At 45.7% G+C, this 21,458-nt stretch overlaps 2 pseudogenes; both read right to left on the minus strand.

Annotated features, from left to right (window-relative positions):
- Window positions 1-15,320: 15,320 nt before the first annotated feature.
- Window positions 15,321-17,648, minus strand: LOC139374519 (tripartite motif-containing protein 16-like; annotated as a pseudogene).
- Window positions 17,649-17,953: 305 nt separating this feature from the next.
- On the minus strand, window positions 17,954-19,829 carry LOC139374520 (E3 ubiquitin/ISG15 ligase TRIM25-like; annotated as a pseudogene).
- Window positions 19,830-21,458: the final 1,629 nt, after the last annotated feature.

Below are 21,458 nucleotides of genomic sequence, written 5' to 3' on the forward strand. Positions count from 1 at the left end.
TTCTTCCCATTCCTCTAGGGCATGGGTGTCAAACTCTGGCCCGTGGGCCAAATTTGGCCCGCGGGGTAATTATATTTGGCCCGCGAGACAATACCAAATTACTACTAGAGCTGGCCCGCCGGTATTATACAGCGCATTCACCACTAATACTACGAATCCCATAATGCTCTGCTGTTTTCGCGCGCCAATCAGGACAGGACCCAGAAACGCTCTCTCCTCTGTGACAGTAGTCATAGCAACATAGACGCTACAACTGTCAGCGAGCTAACCCTTCCCAAAAATGGCGAAAAGAAAGGCAGAAAACAGGAGCTTTCTGGACAAGTGGGAGGCAGAATATCTGTTTACATATGTAAAATACAAACTGTCTTGTTTGTGGAGTCAACGTGGCTGTAAGTAAGGAGTACAACATTAGACGACACTATGAAACGAAACACCATGACAAATACAAGGACCTGGACATGACTCAAAGGAGCCAGAAAGTAGAGGAGATGAAAAGAAGTTTGGTTTCACAACAGAATATGTTTAAAAAAGCCACATCACAAAGCGAGGCTGCTGTAAAGGCTAGTTATATAGTGGCAGCAGAGATCGCAAAATCAGCCCGGCCCTTTAATGAGGGAGAGTTCATGAAAAAGTGCATGATGAAGGTTTGTGACCTCGTATGCCCAGAGAAAAAACAAGCATTTTCAAACGTGAGCCTGAGCAGGAACACAGTAGCTGATCGCACATGTGAGCTTGCCACCAATCTGTATGACCAGCTGATGGAAAAGGGAAAAGATTTTGTTGCGTTCTCCCTCGCTGTGGATGAGAGCTGCGACGCATCTGATACTGCTCAGCTGTCAGTCTTCATCCGTGGAGTGGACTCAAATCTGTGTGTTACGGAGGAGCTATTAGGATTCAAATCAATGCATGGCACAACCACAGGAAAGGAAATCTTTGAGGAGGTTTCCAAATGTGTAACTGAAATAAAGCTGCCGTGGGATAAACTTGTTGGATTAACGACAGATGGTGCGCCAGCGATGTGCGGTAAAAAGAGTGGACTGGTGGGCATGGTTCGGGAGAAGATGCGGGAAGAGAACTGTGCAGGTGAGCTAACTGTTTACCACTGCATCATACATCAGGAAGCACTGTGTGCCAAAGCCCTAAAGATGGAACATGTTATGACCACAGTAACACAGGTAGTTAACTTTATAAGAGCCAAAGGTCTAAATCACCGCCAGTTTAAATCTTTTCTGGAGGAGTGTGGTTCGGAATACGCAGACGTGCCGTATCACACAGAGGTGAGATGGCTAAGCAGAGGAAAAGTACTGAACAGATGTTTCGAGCTGCGTGAGGAAATATGTCAATTCCTGGAAACCAAAGGGAAGGATACAGCAGAGCTCCGGGAGCAAAAGTTCCTGTGTGAGCTGGCCTTTCTCTGTGACATCTCGAGCCATCTCGATGCGCTGAACCTGCAGCTTCAGGGGCGGGGGCGCATCATCACAGACATGTACGCTGCAGTGAGGGCCTTCAAAACTAAACTGTGCCTGTGGGAGAATCAGATGCTGCAAGGAAACCCTTGCCATTTTCCCTGCTGCCAATCCATAAAAGCGCAGATCTCTACCGCCGTGTTCCCATGCGCACAGTTTGCTGAAAAACTCAGTGTTCTCGCCGCTGAGTTTAGCCGGCGATTTGCCGACTTCGATGCCCAGAAATGCAAGTTTGAACTGCTTAGTAATCCCTTCGCAGTTGATGTGGAAAATGCACCAACCAACATCCAAATGGAGCTGATTGAACTCCAGTGCAACGACACGCTGAAGTCAAAGTATGATGCTGTGGGCGCCGCAGAGTTTCCACGGTTCATCCCTGACACAATGCCTCAGCTCCGCACCCAAGCTGCTCAGATGCTCTCCATGTTCGGCAGCACTTATCTATGCGAGCAACTTTTCTCCTCGATGAAGATGACCAAAACAACTCACAGGAGACGTCTGACTGATGAACATCTTCGCTCGATACTGAGGATTTCTTCAGCTCAGAGCTTGAGCCCAGACATTGATGAACTAGCATCCAAGAAGAGATGCCAGGTATCTGGCTTGGGCACATCAGATTAGACCAGTGTGCAATAATTAACGTTTTCTTTATGCACTTTTTCTTGCTACAAGGCATGGGCTTGAATGGTTGATTGATTTATTATCATTTTATTTGTAAAATTATTAGCCAGTGGAAAAAGTTTATTTTGGTATTTAAATCAGAAGGCTGCAAATAGAAAAGAGGCATACAATTTTTATTTAAATTTTATTTATTTAATAAATGAATGCCATTGATGTGTTTTTTCATTTGAAATTCGATTTTGCATGTCTCCACTATTAAATTATATATTGTATGGTAATAAGCGATGCTTGTTCCATATTCAATGTTAAAGCAAAACTGGTTTGGGTCCATATTAAAAGGTTAATTTGTTCAATGTTGGCCCGTGACTTTGTTCAGGTTTTACATTTTGGCCCACTGGGTATTTGAGTTTGACACCCCTGCTCTAGGGCATGAATTCACATTCCCACATGGCAGCAACAGCACCCGCAATGCAATTAATCTGAAATTATGCTGCTTCTCTGCTGTGGCAGGGAGAGAAATGGGCTTCCAGGAAGAGCTAGAGTACAGGCATTTGTTTTGTTATTGAATTAACAAGGCTATTTCTAAGGGGCAAGAGGGAAGGAGAGAGAGAGGGGGGGGGGGGGGTGAAGAGAAGGAGGGAGAAGGGGAAGGGAGAGAGAAAGGGGTGAGAGAGGGAAAGACAGAGAGATAGAGAAATAGAAAGAGAGAGAGGACATGAGGTCAGGCACAAGAAAAGTGAATACTGACGGTCCTTTCCTTCTGCCTAAGAAGCAAAAAGCTAAAAGGGTTTTGTTTTCCTTCACAAAAATAGGAGGTGTATGCATGCACTTAACCATTTTCTTCAAATGTGGTGTCCGTGTGGGAAATCGATGGGGGTGTATTTCAGGTCTGTCTGTAGCCTGGGCCAGTGTGAGGCTGATATCATCTTTCCAGAAACAAGTCTCTCACCTTTGCCGCTTGTTATAGACCCCCTTCAGCCCCCAGCTGTGCCCTGGACACCATATATGAATTGATCCCCCCCCCCCCCCATCTATCTTTAGAGTTCATACTGTTAGGTGACCTAAACTGGGACCTGCGCAACACCCCGGCCGTCCTACAATCTAAGCTAGATGCCCTCAATCTCACACAAATGATCAAGGAACCTACCAGGTACAAGCCTAAATTCATAACCATGGCCACCCTCTTAGATATCATCCTGACCAACTTGACCTCCAAATACACCTCTGCTGTCTTCAACCAGGATCACAGGGATCACTGCCTCATTGCCTGCGTCCGTAATGGGTCCGCGGTCAAACGACCACCCCTCATCACTGTCAAACGCTCCCTAAAGCACTTCAGCGAGTAGGCCTTTCTAATAGACCTGGCCCGGGTATCCTGGAAGGATATTAACCTCATCCCGTCAGTAGAGGATGCCTGGTTGCTCTTTAAAAGTGCTTCCCTCATCATCTTAAATAAGCATGCCCCATTCAAAAAATGTAGAACTTAGAACAGATATAGCCCTTGGGCTGCCGAAGACGGCCGAGTCACCGCTTCCTGAGCCTATGCCACTTGGCATAGCTGGGCTGTCGCCAGCAGAATGGCAATACAGCATCGACACAAAGAGTTGTCAATATTCAAATCAAATCAAATCAAATGTTATTTGTCACATACACATGGTTAGCAGATGTTAATGCGAGTGTAGCGAAATGCTTGTGCTTCTAGTTCCGACAATGCAGTAATAACCAACGAGTAATCTAGCTAACAATTCCAAAACTACTACCTTATACACACAAGTGTAAAGGGATAAAGAATATGTACATAAAGATATATGAATGAGTGATGGTACAGAGCGGCATAGGCGAGATGCAGTAGATGGTATCGAGTACAGTATATACATATGAGATGAGTATGTAAACAAAGTGGCATAGTTTAAAGTGGCTAGTGATACATGTATTACATAAAGATGCAGTAGATGATATAGAGTACAGTATATACATATACATATGAGATAAATAATGTAGGGTATGTAAACATTATATTAAGTAGTATGATTTAAAGTGGCTAGTGATATATTTACATCAATTCCCATCAATTCCCATTATTAAAGTGGCTGGAGTTGAGTCAGTGTGTTGGCAGCAGCCACTCAATTTTAGTGGTGGCTGTTTAACAGTCTGATGGCCTTGAGATAGAAGCTGTTTTTCAGTCTTTCGGTCCCAGCTTTGATGCACCTGTACTAACCTCGCCTTCTGGACAATAGCGGGGTGAACAGGCAGTGGCTCGGGTGGTTGTTGTCCTTGATGATTTTTATGGCCTTCCTGTGACATCGGGTGGTGTAGGTGTCCTGGAGGGCAGGTAGTTTGCCCCCGGTGATGCGTTGTGCAGACCTCACTACCCTCTGGAGAGCCTTACGGTTGTGGGCGGAGCAGTTGCCGTACCAGGCGGTGATACAGCCCGACAGGATGCTCTCGATTGTGCATCTGTAGAAGTTTGTGAGTGCTTTTGGTGACAAGCCAAATTTCTTCAGCCTCCTGAGGTTGAAGAGGCGCTGCTGCGCCTTCTTCACGATGCTGTCTGTGTGGGTGGACCAATTCAGCTTGTCTGTGATGTGTACGCCGAGGAACTTAAAACTTACTACACTCTCCACTACTGTTCCATCGATGTGGATAGGGGGGTGTTCCCTCTGCTGTTTCCTGAAGTCCACAATCATCTCCTTAGTTTTGTTGACGTTGAGTGTGAGGTTATTTTCCTGACACCACACTCCGAGGGCCCTCACCTCCTCCCTGTAGGCCGTCTCGTCGTTGTTGGTAATCAAGCCTACCACTGTTGTGTCGTCCGCAAACTTGATGATTGAGTTGGAGGCGTGCGTGGCCACGCAGTCGTGGGTGAACAGGGAGTACAGGAGAGGGATCAGAGCGCACCCTTGTGGGGCCCCAGTGTTGAGGATCAGCGGGGTGGAGATGTTGTTACCTACCCTCACCACCTGGGGGCGGCCCGTCAGGAAGTCCAGTACCCAGTTGCACAGGGCGGGGTCGAGACCCAGGGTCTCGAGCTTGATGACGAGTTTGGAGGGTACTATGGTGTTAAATGCTGAGCTGTAGTCGATGAACAGCATTCTCACATAGGTATTCCTCTTGTCCAGATGGGTTAGGGCAGTGTGCAGTGTGGTTGAGATTGCATCGTTTGTAGACCTATTTGGGCGGTAAGAAAATTGGAGTGGGTCTAGGGTGTCAGGTAGGGTGGAGGTGATATGGTCCTTGACTAGTCTCTCAAAGCACTTCATGATGACGGAAGTGAGTGCTACGGGGCGGTAGTCGTTTAGCTCAGTTACCTTAGCTTTCTTGGGAACAGGAACAATGGTGGCCCTCTTGAAGCATGTGGGAACAGCAGACTGGGATAGGGATTGATTGAATATGTCCGTAAACACACCAGCCAGCTGGTCTGCGCATGCTCTGAGGGCGCGGCTGGGGATGCCGTCTGTGCCTGCAGCCTTGCGAGGGTTAACACGTTTAAATGTTTTACTCACCTCGGCTGCAGTGAAGGAGAGTCCGCATGTTTTGGTTGCGGGCCGTGTCAGTGGCACTATATTGTCCTCAAAGCGGGCAAAATAAGATATTGCAGGACACTTCGTAATTTTGCGTCCTCTTGTCCTCTAAAGAAGCCAGGCTCACCGGTAGGGGCAAGGACTCTGGTGGGCCATATGGAGAACGTTCCTGCTTCCCCTGCTTGCACCCCTTTTCATGCCATTCTTCTGTGGGGAGACCAGTCCAAATCGGCTGCAGTGAAGGAGAGTCCGCATGTTTTGGTTGCGGGCCGTGTCAGTGGCACTATATTGTCCTCAAAGCGGGCAAAAGAAGATATTGCAGGACACTTCGTAATTTTGTGTCCTCTTGTCCTCTAAAGAAGCCAGGCTCACCGGTAGGGGCAAGGTGGGCCATATGGAGAACATTCCTTCTTCCCCTGCTTGCACCCCTTTTCATGCCATTCTTCTGTGGGGAGACCAGTCCAAATCTCTTCGGGTTCTCTTTGACTCTGGGGCTGATGAGTGTTTTTTGGGCGCTACCCTGGAGTCCGAGCTGAACATCCCCTCTCCATTCCCATGGACCTAGAGTGCTGGACAGCCACAACACTACTCCCATCTACCTATGGGTGTCTGGGAACCACAGCGAAGCTATCCAGTTCCTGCTCATCCGTGGTATTGGGATTCTCCTTGCTCCAACGACACAATCCCCTCATTAACTGGTCTACTGGTGCCATCATGGGCTGGAGCCCGTTCTGCCACCCCCATTGCCTGAAGTCAGCACAATCTGCCCCGGGACGCCTTCCTGGGGGCTCTGAAGGTGCCCCAGACCTCTCTGTCATTCCCGCAGAGTACCAGGACCTCCGGGAGATGTTCAGCAAGGCCAGGGCCACGTCGTCTCCACCCCACCGACCCTATGACTGCGGGATTGACCTTCTCCCTAGCACCACACCGCCCCAGGGATGTCGGGACCGGAGACCAGGGCTATGGATACCTACATTGGGGACTCCCTAGCTCATGGATTTATCCATCCCTCTCCCGCCCGCACAGGCTTCTTCTTCGTGGAGAAAAAGGACAAGACCCTGCGCCCATGCATTGGCCACCGGGGACTCAAGGACATTACGGTTAAGACTTATTACCCGCTACCACTCATATCCTCGGCCTTTAAGCCACTCTAGGGGGCCACTGTGTTTTCCAAGCTGGATCTACGGAACGCCTACCACCTGGTGCGGATACGAGAGGGGGACGAGTGGAAGAACGCCTTCAACACGGCAGGTGCCACTGCGAGTGTCTGGTCATGCCCTTTGGCCTCACCAACGCCCCTGCTGTGTTCCAGGCTCTGGTGAATGATGTTCTCCGCGACATGTTGAACCGGTTCGTCTTCGTCAAAAATTGATGACATCTTGGTCTTCTCCCACTCCCCTCAAGAACCCGTGCTCCACGTCCGGCAGCTGTTTGTGAAGGCGGAGAAGGTGAGAGCAGCCTCAGCCTACGTCCAGGGTGCAGTTGCAATGTTTCCTGGGGTTCGCCAATTTCTATCGCTGGGGACCGTTCACGTGGTCCCCAGCTACTGACCGGGTGTTCCTGGACCTCGAACATCGCTTCACCACAGCTCCCATCCTGGTTCATCCGGACCCATCCTGTCAGTTCGTGGTGGAGGCCGATGCTTCGGACATCAGAGTGGGGGCTGTCCACTCCGACGTCCGAAGAGTTCTGCCCTTGACCTCAAGCTACATCCCTGCGCCTTCTTCTCCCATTGCCTCAACGCCATGGAAAGGAACTATGACATGGGGAATCATGAGCTTCTTGCGGTGAAGATGGCATTAGGAATGGAGGCACTAACTGGAGGGGGCGGAACATCTGTTCATCGTGTGGACTGACCACAAGAACCTGGAATATCTCCGCACTGCCAAGCGCCTCAACTCCAGGCAAGCTAGATCGGCCCTGCTGTTCACACGGTTCAACTTCTCCCTCTCGTACCAGCCGGGATCTAAGAATGTCAAGCCGGATGCACTGTCCAGCCGCTATAACGCCATGACTACTACCCCGGAACCATCCTTCCCACCTTATGCTTGGCGACGGCACTCACCTGGGGAATATGGAAGCAGGTCCGTGAGGTGCAGCGTTCCCAGCCAAACCGCGCAGGGGAGGGGGGGGGGCTGATAACAGGATGTTCGTTCCCGACACTGTCTGCTCCGCGGTCCTGGAGTGGGTGCACTCCTCCAGGCTGGCCTGCCACCCGGGTGCCCATCGGACCTTGGCCTTTGTGCGACAGCGCTTTTGGTGGCCTATCGTGGTCCCGGACGTGTCCACATTCGTCACCATTTGTGCACAGAACAAGACTCTTTGGCAAGCTCTGGCTGGTCTCCTCCACCCTCTGCTTGTCCCCCACCGTCCCTAGTCTCACATCTCCCTGGACTTTGTCACGGTTGGCCCTCCTCAAGACCACCTCCAGGTATTGATGTCAACCGGATCGCCATCAGATCCCGGCTCCTCGGTATCATCTCGGGCAGAAGATATGGCTCTCCACCTGGCATCTGCCCCTGCGGGTGGAGTCACGCAAACTGTCCCCCTGGTTCATCGGCCCTTTCCCCATCTCCAAGATCATTAGCCCCTCTGCTGTTCGTCTTCTGTTGCCCCGTGCCCTTCGTATACACCCCACCTTTCATATTAAGCCCATGTCTCACAGTCCTTTGTCTTCCATTTACATTTCCTCCTCCCCCTGTCGTCGATGGCCATCTGTCGTACGCGGTGAGACGCCTCCTGAGGGTTCGACCACGGTGCAGGGGTTTCCATTACCTGGTTGACTGGGAGGGTTATGGCCCGGAGGAGAGGTGCTGGGTCCCCACTAGAGACATCCAGGACCCAGTCCTCATCGCCGACTTCCACTGCCGGCACCATAGTCAACCAGGTATGCTTCCAGGTAGGATGCCAGGTGGAGCCCCTATAGGCTAGAGGGGGGGTCCTGTCATGCCCTGATCTGTTTCACCTGTCTTTGCTTGTCTCCACCCCCCTCCAGGTGTCACCCATCTTCCCCATTATCCCCTGTGTACTTATACCTGTGTTCTCTGTTTGTCTGTTGCCAGTTCGTGTTGTTTGTCATGTCAGCTCCTGTTTTTTCCCAGCCTCTTTTTCTCACCCTCCTGGTTTTTGACCATTGCCTGTCCTGATCCTGAACCCGCCTGCCTGACCCCTCTGCCTGCCCCTGACCCTGAGCCTGCCTGCCTGCCGTCCTGTACCTGGCCTCTGTTGCTGTAATAAACATTGTTATTTCGACACGGTCTGCATCTGGGTCTTACCTTATCCTGGTATAGTGGAGATTAAAGTTGATATTACACTATATTTGCATCTATTTCATAGAGTTATGTTGGAATCGATATTTGAACATGCAGCGTGTTGCAATCTCTTAGAAAACCAGACAATGTAAACTAGGACTTTCGGAGAACAAGACCTCATTGATTGGACGATGTCGGCCTGATGAGACACTTAATTGGCTCCAGCAGGTCACACAAAATAGCCTAACCAATGATTGTATTAAAGTGCTCCTCCTGAAGAAGACATCCCCCGGAGATGTAAGGACGATTAGAAGGATCAGACAGTGCTCACTTGGTAGATATACAGCGCATTCGGAAAGTATTCCCTTCACTTTTTTCACATTTTGTTACATTACAACCTTATTCTAAAATGGATTATTTAAAATAATTGACTCATCAATCTACACACAATACCCAATAATGACAATGCGAAAACAGGTTTTATAGAAATTTTTGCAAATGTATTAAATATAAAAAAATTGAAATACCTTATTTACCTAAGTATTCACACGCTATGAGACTCCAAATTGAGCTCAGGTCCATCCTGTTTCCATTGATTATCCTTGAGATGTTTCTACAACTTGATTGGAGTCCACCTGTGGTATAATTCAATTGATTGGACATGATTTGGAAAGGCACACACCTGTCTATTTAAGGGCCCACAGTTGACAGTGCATGTCAGAGCAAAAACCAAGCTGCGAGGTCGAAGGAATTGTCCATAGTGCTCTGAGACAGGATTGTGTCTAGGCACAGATATGGAAAAGGGTACCAACAAATTTCTGCAAGATTGAAGGTATCCAAAAACACAGTGGTCTACATCATTCTTAAATATAAGAAGTTTGGATCACCAAGACTCTTCCTATAGCTGGCCGCCTGGCAAAACTGAGCAATCGGGGGAGAAGGGCCTTGTTCAGGGAGGTAACCAAGAAACCGATGGTCACTCTGACAGAGCTTCAGAGTTCCTCTGTGGAGATGGGAGAACCTTCCAGAAGGACAACCATCTCTGCAGCACTCCACAAATCAGGTCTTTATGGTAGAGTGGCCAGACAGAAACCAGTCCTCAGTAAAAGGCACATGACAACCAGCTTGGAGTTTGCCAAAAACACACCTAAACGAAGGTCAGACCGTGATAAACAAGATTCTCTGGTCTGATGAAACCAAGATTGAACTCTTTGGCCTGAATGTAAAGCATCACGTCTGGAGGAAACCAGGCACCGCTTATCACCTGGCCAAAACCATCCTTATGGTGAAGCATGGTGGTGGCAGCATCATGCTGTGGGGATGTTTTTCAGCGGCAGGGACTGTGAGACTAGTCAGGACCAATGAAAACCTGCTCCAGAGCACTCATGACCTCAGACCGTGGTGAATATTCACCTTCCAACAGGACAATGACCCTAAGCACACAGCCAAGACAACGCAGGAGTGGCTTTGGGACAAGTCTCTGAATGTCCTTGAGTGACCCAGCCAGAGCCCGGACTTGAACCTGATCGAACATCTCTGGAGAGACCTGAAAATAGCTGATGCTCACCATCCAAACTGACAGAGCTTGAGAGAATATGCAGAGAAGAATATGAAACTCCCCAAGCTTGTAGCGTCATACCGAAGAAGACTCAAGTCTGTCATTGCTGCCAAGGGTGCTTCAACAAAATACTGAGTAAAGGGTCTGAATACTTATGTAAATATAGTTCAGTATTTTTTTTTATACAGTTGCTAAAATTTCTAAAAACCTGTTTTTGCTTTATGATTATGGGGTATTGTGTGTAGATTGATGAGGGGAAAAATTATTTCACCCATGTTAGAATAAGGCTGTAATGTAACAAAATGTGGAAAAAGTCAAGTGGTCTTGTCACGGGCGTCCTCCTGGAAATGACTGGACCAAAGCGCAACGTGGTGGGCGTACATTTCTCTTTATTTGAATGAAACAAAACAAAAACAAAACGAGAAACAAAGAAACGACCGTGAAGCTTACAAGGGCTACAGTGCCACTAACAAAGATAACTTCCCACAATAACAAAAGGGGAAAAGGCTGCCTAAGTATGATTCCCAATCAGAAACAACGATAGACAGCTGTCCCTGATTGAGAACCATACCCGGCCAAAACATAGATACACAAACATAGAAATCAGAACATAGAATGCCCACCCAAATCACACCCTGACCAAACCAAAATAGAGACATAAAAAGGCTCTCTAAGGTCAGGGCGTGACAGGTCTGAATACTTTCAGAATGCACTGTACATAGACATCGTTAGCGGGAAATGGGAGGATGGGTGATGAGGATGGAGGATGAGGGATAGAGGGTGGGGGATGGAGGATGAGGGAAGGGGAATGGAGGATGGGGGATGAGGAAAGGGGAATGGAGGATGGGGGATGAGGGATGGGGATGGGGGATGAGGTATGGAGGATGGGGATGAGGGATGGAGAAAGAGCAAATTGGCCAAAGAGTCATAACATGATTTTCAGACACGAGGAGTTGCAGACAGACGCAAAATAAACACGTCTCTGTGGCGGGGTCCTGTTCTATTCTGAGACCCGATACATTGAGTGACCTCTGGCCGACATTTGAGTCCAACAAAAAGACACTTCCTGTCTCATCCTCATCTCTCGCCTTTTATTCACTCTGTATTTACTATATAAGGATGCCAGCCGAATGACCCTATCCTTCATTTCAGGGTCAATGCAGTTTTAGCTGCCTGACAGATGTAATTCACAGTGAATGAAGGAATGTGTTGGGGGCATTAGTGCACTATAGTAATAGTAGAATTAGGATAAGGTCTATTGTTGGATTATTTGGCAAGTTCGGAAACAAACAAACAAGCAGACAGACAGACAGACAGACAGACAGACAGACAGCACCGCCCGTCCCACACATACACACGCACACAGTCATTGTCAGGGCTGTTGATCCCAGGTAGTGCGTCAGTGTCTCTCTCTATTGTATGGATGGGCATCTGAGTGGGGCCCTCCTAAATGCCATTCATCACTCTGACATGTACTTCTCTGGCCTTTAAAGCTCTCATTGGACTCTTCTCTCTCACCACACACTCAAACTATAGACCCCTCGTGGAGTCTGTAACACTTTGCTACATTGATGGAAGTTTATGTTCTGGAGCTTGGGGGAAGTTGCCATGGTGATGCCAACTCTGTGTGTCTCTTTGTGTTGGAGGATATAGCTGGCAGCCAGTGGTCTCAAGATAGAACCAGACAAAATTACATCAAAAATGGGCAATAATAATGAACGCAATGAAATGTGTTCTCTCTCTCTCATGAAAACATCTCTTAGTAAATGTTTAATAGTGATTATGTAAGGCTGTAGTACATAAACATTATTCAGAAGGGGATGTGGGCATCTGGGAGAAGAAACAAGATGGAGTCCAGCAGGACTCTCTGTATCAATAAATAATCAAGACACTAAAATTTCACTAAAATGAGTAGGAAATCATTTACACCCAGATCTGCCCAGAGGATTCAAATGAGAATGTGAAGATTGAGTGTTGAAAAATGATCTCAGTGTACAAAGGAACAATTTATATTCAGAACACAAGGACTCTGACTTGAATCAGGAATATTGTTGATAGGGCTGTGGTAAAAAGGAATAGATATTCAGCCATATCTCTGTTTGCTAGACAGTAGTCTTATCTCTTCCTGTTGACACCTCAAAACTATTACAATACAGCATGTTTCATAAGTCAAAATACAACATTCATATGCCCACACTGGTCCTACTTGGTTCAGACATGAGGTTAGATATAGGTTAGGATTAGGAATAATAGACCTGACTGCATTCTGACTGCATACTGTATATACTTCTCTCAGACCTGCAGTGAAACTCCTAGATAGACCCTGATCAACAACCTCTCCCTCAACGTGGGCAAGACAACGGAGTTTATCGTGGACTACTATCCTCAAAAAGACCTACAGCTGCCCCATTGAGAGTGTCTTGACTGGCTGCATCAGCGCTTGGTACGGTAACTGCTCGGCATCTGACCGCAAGGCGCTATAGAGGCATTTGCCTATGTGAGGCTGTACATGTGCAAAGCAGGTGCTCATTCAGTGGTAGCCCCTAGCAACCAAGTCCTATATTTACTTAGAATAACAACTTCCTTGATGTCAAGTATGACTGAAAAATGAGTTTGTACCGTCCTGGGTGGAATACATGAGGAACACATCCAGATGTGGTGTGATTACAGTAATGTGGGCATAGGGATTCCAATCATGCTGTGCCAGTCTGGCTCACCTGTATTGCGATGAGAATATACCATATGGAATGATGTTCAAAGCTGTTTGACCTGAGCTTTCGGAGATGATACTGTGGATTACGGGGTGTTTAGTATTCCGTATTCTGCTTCCACTGAGGAAGACATACACTAGTTTAGTAGCTTTCAATGGGTGAAAAAGTGTGTTTGTCCAAATGTGGCTTGTATTGGGGGCTCCAGACCATTATAGCATCACAATACATATGCTGCATTTGACTACAGAATTACTCAGTCATCTGCTTAAAGGAAGAAGTATGCCTCTTGACTTCTTGCCTCTTGAAGTCATCTTTGACGTATTCTTGGTCATCTTGAAGGCAGCTGTTGTGGTTTGTATCCAAAGTGTTTGTAGGCTACTCACAGTTCCCTCCATGACCATGACTAAACCACACATCACTGACCCCCTGTGTTTCTCAGCTCATTGGTCTACAGGTTAGAATCACAGACAGTGAGGATGACTGTGTGCGTGAATCTGTCTGGCTTGTTAGCCTGAGGCTACAACAGGTGTTCTGTAGCACTGTGGTGTGGACAAAATAACATGATGTGTAATCTATCTTTGCTGCTGACAAAAGACATGTGTGGAGATGTGTGAGGTAGACAGCCCTGGGGTGCTAGTACAACTACTAGTGTTCAGGTTTTGGTCATAGCCTCTTATAAAATACAAAAGCACAAAGTTGTTCGCAAACTGCAGCCCCCCCAAACGATTCGTTCTTGAGTTCCAGTTTGTTGAACAGAGGCTGTGTATGTTTTGGTTCTACAAAGCTGTTGTGTCCAGCATAACATTCAACAATCAATTAATTGCAGTCATTCTTGCACCATGCGATCAATTATCAGTTCTTCTCTATGCGCATGATCTATTTCCCTGAGTGCATATGATAGACAGTTGGTGGTCGGGGCACATCTGAGCCGGAGGAGAGTCTATAATCCTGCTGTTGGACTCATTGCGGCCAGCACTAGCAGGTCAAACAAATTACTAAAATGAACGAGTCATTCAGATTTTTATTTATTTTTTAAACAGACTCTCGAGTCAGTAAAAATAGTTGTTAAAATATAACGAATTGTTTGCTAACTGCACATCACTATAGTCCCCCAGTTGGATTAGTCAATCCCAGGTGGCATGGAGCCCAGACTGTTCCTGGCCCTGTGGCCCCAGCCGAAGGAAGGCCGCTCAGAGGCACATTCCATCATGCTGAGAGACCTAACCATGGGCATGGTGGTGGCCCTAGGACAGAAGCTCTCTGGCGCCGGTCTCAAGGCCCCTCCCCTTTTGGTTCCCTTCTCCCGGGCTGCGGCCATCACTGCCATCCAGTCACTTCTGGGGAGAAGGAACTGCTGGAGATGCAGTGCAGAATTCATCTGCTCTACAGTGGTGGACGAGGTGCAGATTTCGAAGCCCACGCCGCCAAGCCCCTCCCTGTGGAAAATCTTCTGAGCAAGCTTTTGGTAGGTTTCACAGCCCATCGGCTCCACCTGACCCGCATTGCCCCCTCCGCTCGTAAAGCGGGTCACGTGTGTTCTCTGTCTGCAGACTGTTGTAGAGGTAACCAATGCAAAAGGAAGGGATCACTGCTGCTACCTCTCTTTCCTACCAAGGTGCATGAATTGAGGAGCAAACTGAAGCCGAAGTGCATTGGGTTCTACTTTTAGCAGTAGAGGTAACCAATGACAACCTCGGGGGGAAGAGAAGGACAGAGAGGACGTGAAAGCAGGTGAGTTACACTGACAGAGAACGAAGCCTTTAGTCTTAAAAGCTTGGTGTAGTAGAGCCCATTAACTGGTCAGTGTTTGTAACCAAAGGCTTTCACCTTCTTGGTATTTACAGAGGTTGTTGCCATCCGACCCAAGATAGGATCAGTCCGTTGGGTTCTCCAAAGGATTTTCAAGCCAGCGTGCTGCTGTGTCTGCACGGATGGAGAGGAGTGAACAAGAAGCAGCTTTAAGTGCTGTACTTCAAGCATTGTACTAGAACTCAACTCTTGACAACTTCACTAATTGGCTACTTTATTCAATTCTTTACTTTTTGCATACATTTGCCTTTATCTTTGACATTTTTTTGTTATGTTTCTCTCCTCTGTTGTTTGTTATCTGCGTGGTCTTGAACCACTCCAAACAAGAGGCTGCACTGAGAATAGTAACACACAAAACACAACAAATCATCGGCTCAGTTTTATTGGACTAGAACAAAAACAACGGTCTCACTTTACAACGTGTCCCTATTACCAGTGTATTAACATGGTACAGTAGTTATAGGCAAGTACAGTGTAGCTACACATTTAGGCAAATAATAATAACTACCAAATGTACAGTGAACATGAACCAAAGCTCCACTTCATGAAATGAGCCAATTAACTCCTCATTTATTGCGTAGCAACCAATACAAACGACCTCATCCCAATCAAGTACAAATGTCTCTTCCCCTGAAATAGTTCAGCAGTGTTGTGCCACCAGACACTGAATAAACTGAACTCAATGATGATTGGACTGTTTCACCTGTCAAGAACTCCTTCCAGTGCATGAATGTCTCATTATGCGTTCATATACACTTGGTTTTGTTCACCCCTCTGTACATGCAAATTAAGCAACTATGCCGTCTGTACTCTATGATATCTGCAATCTTACGTCAAACTTCAGCCACAGTCAATCAATCTTTGTCCTACTGTACATGTATAAACAAGGCCAGCAGACTAATAGCTTTGTAACTGAATAGGTGTCAGTATCTTCAGATGATCCAGTAAATGAACCCAAGATAGAATGGCTGAGTGAATGTGGCCTGGACTCTGTGGAGGAGGGTCATTTTGTCATAGACGCTATAGAAGGACAGTGTTCCTGCATTGTGGTCTAGGTCTAGCAGTCAAACCTCCAAGACTGATCACTACCCCCAAACAAACACTCATTACCATCTCCTTTCCTGCTGATTCCTTTATATGAGACAGCTATACGAACCCATTTCCCGCTCCACTCTACCTCCCAGTAGCAGGCTCCAGACAGAGCCTCTCTACACAGCACCTGCTTAAAGAAGGTAAATCTGTCTGAATGATCAGGATATAACTGAACCTTAGAACTAATGGTCACCTTTCTATTTTCCTCAGACAGACACGGGTACTGTTGTGCTGTATTGGGATCCAACGTCAGCTGGCAGGAGTCTGAGAAGATGAAAAATAAAGTGGTTAAAATCACTTGATTAAAAGTCTGTGTGTGTGTGTGTGGGGCGGCAGTAACCGGAAGGTTGCAAGTTCAAACCCCCGAGCTGACAAGGTACAAATCTGTCGTTCTGCCCCTGAACAGGCAGTTAACCCACTGTTCCTAGGCCGTCATTGAAAATAAGAATTTGTTCTTAACTGACTTGCCTAGTTAAATAAAGGTAAAATAAAATAAAAAGTCAGTGTTTACTCACATTCTAAGAACTCCTCTCTAGTCTTGGGCTCAGCAGGGTGGTCAATCTGAACTTGAATCACTGTGGAGACAGACAGGCTAGTAAATACTGTATCACAGGTCCACGTTATCCATGTCCACTATCAAACGATTTACAGGTAACTAGAGGGGAGATGGGCTATTAGAAGATATGGGGATTGGTTGATGAAATGACCAGCCATTTCATTAGATAAACTTTACCCATATCTATACATTAATTTGGTCCTATCACAAATACATGTCATGCAGTTATTTTATGTCTAGTAGTATGTAATGCAGTTTGAGGTATTATTCTATGCAAAATCTTGAAATGCATTTTACCAACCGTCATCAGATATCTTGTCCATTTCCTCCTTGCATATGTCTTGTTGTCGATCTTTCAGTTCAGAGACTGATGTCTTCAAATGCTTAAAGGAGATAAGGCCTGAGATCCAGAAGAGACACAGAGAAACTGGAAACTCTACAGAGAGAAGGGAAAGTATTGAGAAAGTTAGATGTTAATGTAATACAAGTACATTTAATTGGTAAAATAATCTAAATAGACATTTGGAAATTATTTTGTGAGGTATATCTAAATTAGTGATGTCACCTGGAGGAAATGGATGTGATCCTCTGTGTGTGAGAGCTACTTCAGCTCAGCATCTCTCCTCAGCTCAGCATCTCTCCTCAGCTCAGCGACCTCCTGCTCCAGGAGTCCTTAAGCCCGACTCACTTCAGCCTTCTCCTGGGCTCTGATCAACTCCTTTACCTCAGAGCGTCTTCTCTCAATGGAGTGGATCAGCTCAGTAAAGCTCCTCTCACTGTCCTCCACTGCTGCCAGTGCAGAGCGCTGTTTGGACACACACAAAGAGAGTAGAAGGGTCCATGTCAACCAGCCCATTCACTTAGCTCTCACCAGGACCCCAGACAGACTGGAAATGTATGTATATATAATGTAAATATAGACGACCCCAACACTCACCTTCAGAGAGTTCACAACCTGTCTCAGCTTCTGTATCTCCTTCTCTCTATCCTGGATTTAATTCTGGGATTCTTGATGTTCTCCCCGAACTGTTTCTGCAGAAAAATATGAAATTAATTTAGCCATTTATTACATCCTACTCTCATCCTACATCCTATTTCTACAAAAACTAGAAAATTCAATTTTCCAACTATTTGTATTCAAGCATGTCATGTTTGAAACATGTTATGCCCTGCATGGACTTAATGAGATGCAATGTATTCCTCAAAGACACATTTAGTCCTAGCAACAGTGATTGAATGTTTATCTACTGTATGTACTTTGGCATTTCAGTTGTGTCACAGTAGTAGACAAAACATTTCCTTATAGTTATGAGGCAAGGGTAACAAGATTAATTATTATTAGACTGTTTAAATGCAAATATGTGATATCTAACAGCAGAGTTCCATTCTTACCCGTTTCTAAGTCCTCTCTGCTGCAGCTGACACTGTATCATGGCCTTTATGTCCATCATACAAAAACAACAGCTACAATGCTGATCGGTACGGCAGTAAACCTCCAGTATTTTGTCATGATGAGAACAGATCTTCTCCTGTAGATGTGTGGAGGCTTTGACTAGCTTGTGTTCCTTTAAGGGAGCTACTTCACAGTGAGGATGGAGGTGAGTCTCACGGTAAGAGGCCAGACACACTCTCCCAATGCCGCAATCACACTCCACATCTCCAGGTCCAACATAATAGTGAGCAGGAGGAGAAGCTTGGAGTTATTCTGTCTTGTTCAGTTTCTCCACCAATTCAGCCAGAAGAGTGTTTTTCCACAGAACGGGCCTGGAGATGAAGCTTTCCTTACACTGGGGGCAGCTGTAGACCACCTTCGAATCATCCTGGTCGAAGCAGCCGTTAATACAGCCCATACTGTAGCTGTGTCCACAAGCAATAGTCGCTGGATTCTTCAGTAGATCCAGACAGATAGAACAACTGATCGAATCCATAGCCTCTGTCATTTTCAAACACACACCAACAAATTGCAAGAGTACCAGATAGCTTTATGTTTCGTTTTCCTTCAAATGTTTCTTCAAAGGAGTAGGAGTGGCTTGTGTTCTGTCAACGGGGGCTTCCTGATTCTGTTTGTGAACTCAGATTTAGCTACCAGTTCTGGCCAGCAGAGGGCACAAGTCGCCCGTCACTGTCAGAGTGAACATTCTCGTCAAACTGGCCCTTTTGGAGATATGTGAAGATTTTTTGTGAATTTGTTTAGCTCCCAAGATGCAGTGGAAATCGTGAAATCTGTTACTGTGTGAATTAAATTGTCATGTTTGGATTGTTTCATGAGTTCATAAAGAGCTACGCATTTTAAACGTTTTAATTGTACTGTAAGTGCTATGGATTTAGTTACAGCGGAACTTTTATTTTGTTCGTCAGACTGAAGATTGTTGAAAGAGGAGCGACACAGGGTGCGCTTCTATCATTTAGATGTAGTTGATTAGAATCTGGATGTTTTTTCCTGTCTTTTATTAACTAGCAAAGTGCAAAGAAATGTTAATTCGCATTGGGCGTGAGTTTCTGCTTGAATTTGGTTAAAAGGACGATACATTTTTTGTTCATTGTTTGAGAATTTGTTTGCAATACCTCACACTGTTTTTTCTCTTATATATTATTCTGAATTGAAGACATGTTGTCTTACTCTGAGTAGTATGTAATGTATACTGTAATACTATTAGTTGAATTGAGAAACCGCATTATGGTAGCTCTTCCAAATGTATTTAACTAGGCAAGTCAGTTACGAATACATTCTTATTTAAAATGACGGTCTAGTGGGTTAACTGCCTTGTCAGGGACAGAACGACAGATCTTTACCTTGTCAGCTCGGGGATTCGATTTAGCAACCTTTCGGTTACTGGCACAACGTTCTAACCACTAGGCTACCTGCCCCAATTATTTGGCGTCGGAATAATTGCATAACGGTAAAATGTTAAAGTCATAGCCTACTAAGCGGTGACGCAAGGCTCGCTACCTTGACTAGATCCTAGAGACGCAGATATTGGAGTCAGATTGATAAATGTCGTTTATTATTATATTCAACATCATTTCTACACTTCTACATAATGGTTGGATAATTTCCATCCACCTACAGTAATATATGCATAATTGTTAAGGAACTACACTGTTGCATGTTTAATGAAAATCACTGTATACTACCTGACGATCTCACAACAAAACAGATTTCAGTTGAAATGTGTTAAAATATTTAGGAAAAAGTCAGCCTGCAACTTCAGTCATGCATGTCAGGAATCCACAGTCAAGGGACAATATACTGTATATACAGTGCCTTGCGAAAGTATTCGGCCCCCTTGAACTTTGCGACCTTTTGCCACATTTCAGGCTTCAAACATAAAGATATAAAACTGTATTTTTTTGTGAAGAATCAACAACAAGTGGGACACAATCATGACGTGGAACGACATTTATTGGATATTTCAAACTTTTTTAACAAATCAAAAACTGAAAAATTGGTCGTGCAAAATTATTCAGCCCCCTTAAGTTAATACTTTGTAGTGCCACCTTTTGCTGCGATTACAGCTGTAAGTCGCTTGGGGTATGTCTCTATCAGTTTTGCACATCGAGAGACTGAAATTTTTCCCCATTCCTCCTTGCAAAACAGCTCGAGCTCAGTGAGGTTGGATGGAGAGCATTTGTGAACAGCAGTTTTCAGTTCTTTCCACAGATTCTCGATTGGATTCAGGTCTGGACTTTGACTTGACCATTCTAACACCTGGATATGTTTATTATTGAACCATTCCATTGTAGATTTTGCTTTATGTTTTGGATCATTGTCTTGTTGGAAGACAAATCTCCGTCCCAGTCTCAGGTCTTTTGCAGACTCCATCAGGTTTTCTTCCAGAATGGTCCTGTATTTGGCTCCATCCATCTTCCCATCAATTTTAACCATCTTCCCTGTCCCTGCTGAAGAAAAGCAGGCCCAAACCATGATGCTGCCACCACCATGTTTGACAGTGGGGATGGTGTGTTCAGGGTGATGAGCTGTGTTGCTTTTACGCCAAACATAACGTTTTGCATTGTTTCCAAAAAGTTCAATTTTGGTTTCATCTGACCAGAGCACCTTCTTCCACATGTTTGGTGTGTCTCCCAGGTGGCTTGTGGCAAACTTTAAACGACACTTTTTATGGATATCTTTAAGAAATGGCTTTCTTCTTGCCACTCTTCCATAAAGGCCAGATTTGTGCAATATAAGACTGATTGTTGTCCTATGGACAGAGTCTCCCACCTCAGCTGTAGATCTCTGCAGTTCATCCAGAGTGATCATGGGCCTCTTGGCTGCATCTCTGATCAGTCTTCTCCTTGTATGAGCTGAAAGTTTAGAGGGACGGCCAGGTCTTGGTAGATTTGCAGGGGTCTGATACTCCTTCCATTTCAATACTATCGCTTGCACAGTGCTCTTTGGGATGTTTAAATCTTGGGAAATCTTTTTGTATCCAAATCCGGCTTTAAACTTCTTCACAACAGTATCTCGGACCTGTGTTCCTTGTTCTTCATGATGCTCTCTGCGCTTTTAACGGACCTCTGAGACTATCACAGTGCAGGTGCATTTATACGGAGACTTGATTACACACAGGTGGATTGTATTTATCATCATTAGTCATTTAGGTCAACATTGGATCATTCAGAGATCCTCACTGAACTTCTGGAGAGAGTGTGCTGCACTGAAAGTAAAGGGGCTGAATCATTTTGCACGCCCAATTTTTCAGTTTTTGATTTGTTAAAAAAGTTTGAAATATCCAATAAATGTCGTTCCACTTCATGATTGTGTCCCACTTGTTGTTGATTCTTCACAAAAAAATACAGTTTTATATCTTTATGTTTGAAGCCTGAAATGTGGCAAAAGGTCGCAAAGTTCAAGGGGGCCGAATACTTTCGC

Source organism: Oncorhynchus clarkii, chromosome 19 (genome assembly GCF_045791955.1).
Source record: "Oncorhynchus clarkii lewisi isolate Uvic-CL-2024 chromosome 19, UVic_Ocla_1.0, whole genome shotgun sequence".
NCBI classification, from domain to species: Eukaryota; Metazoa; Chordata; class Actinopteri; order Salmoniformes; family Salmonidae; genus Oncorhynchus; species Oncorhynchus clarkii.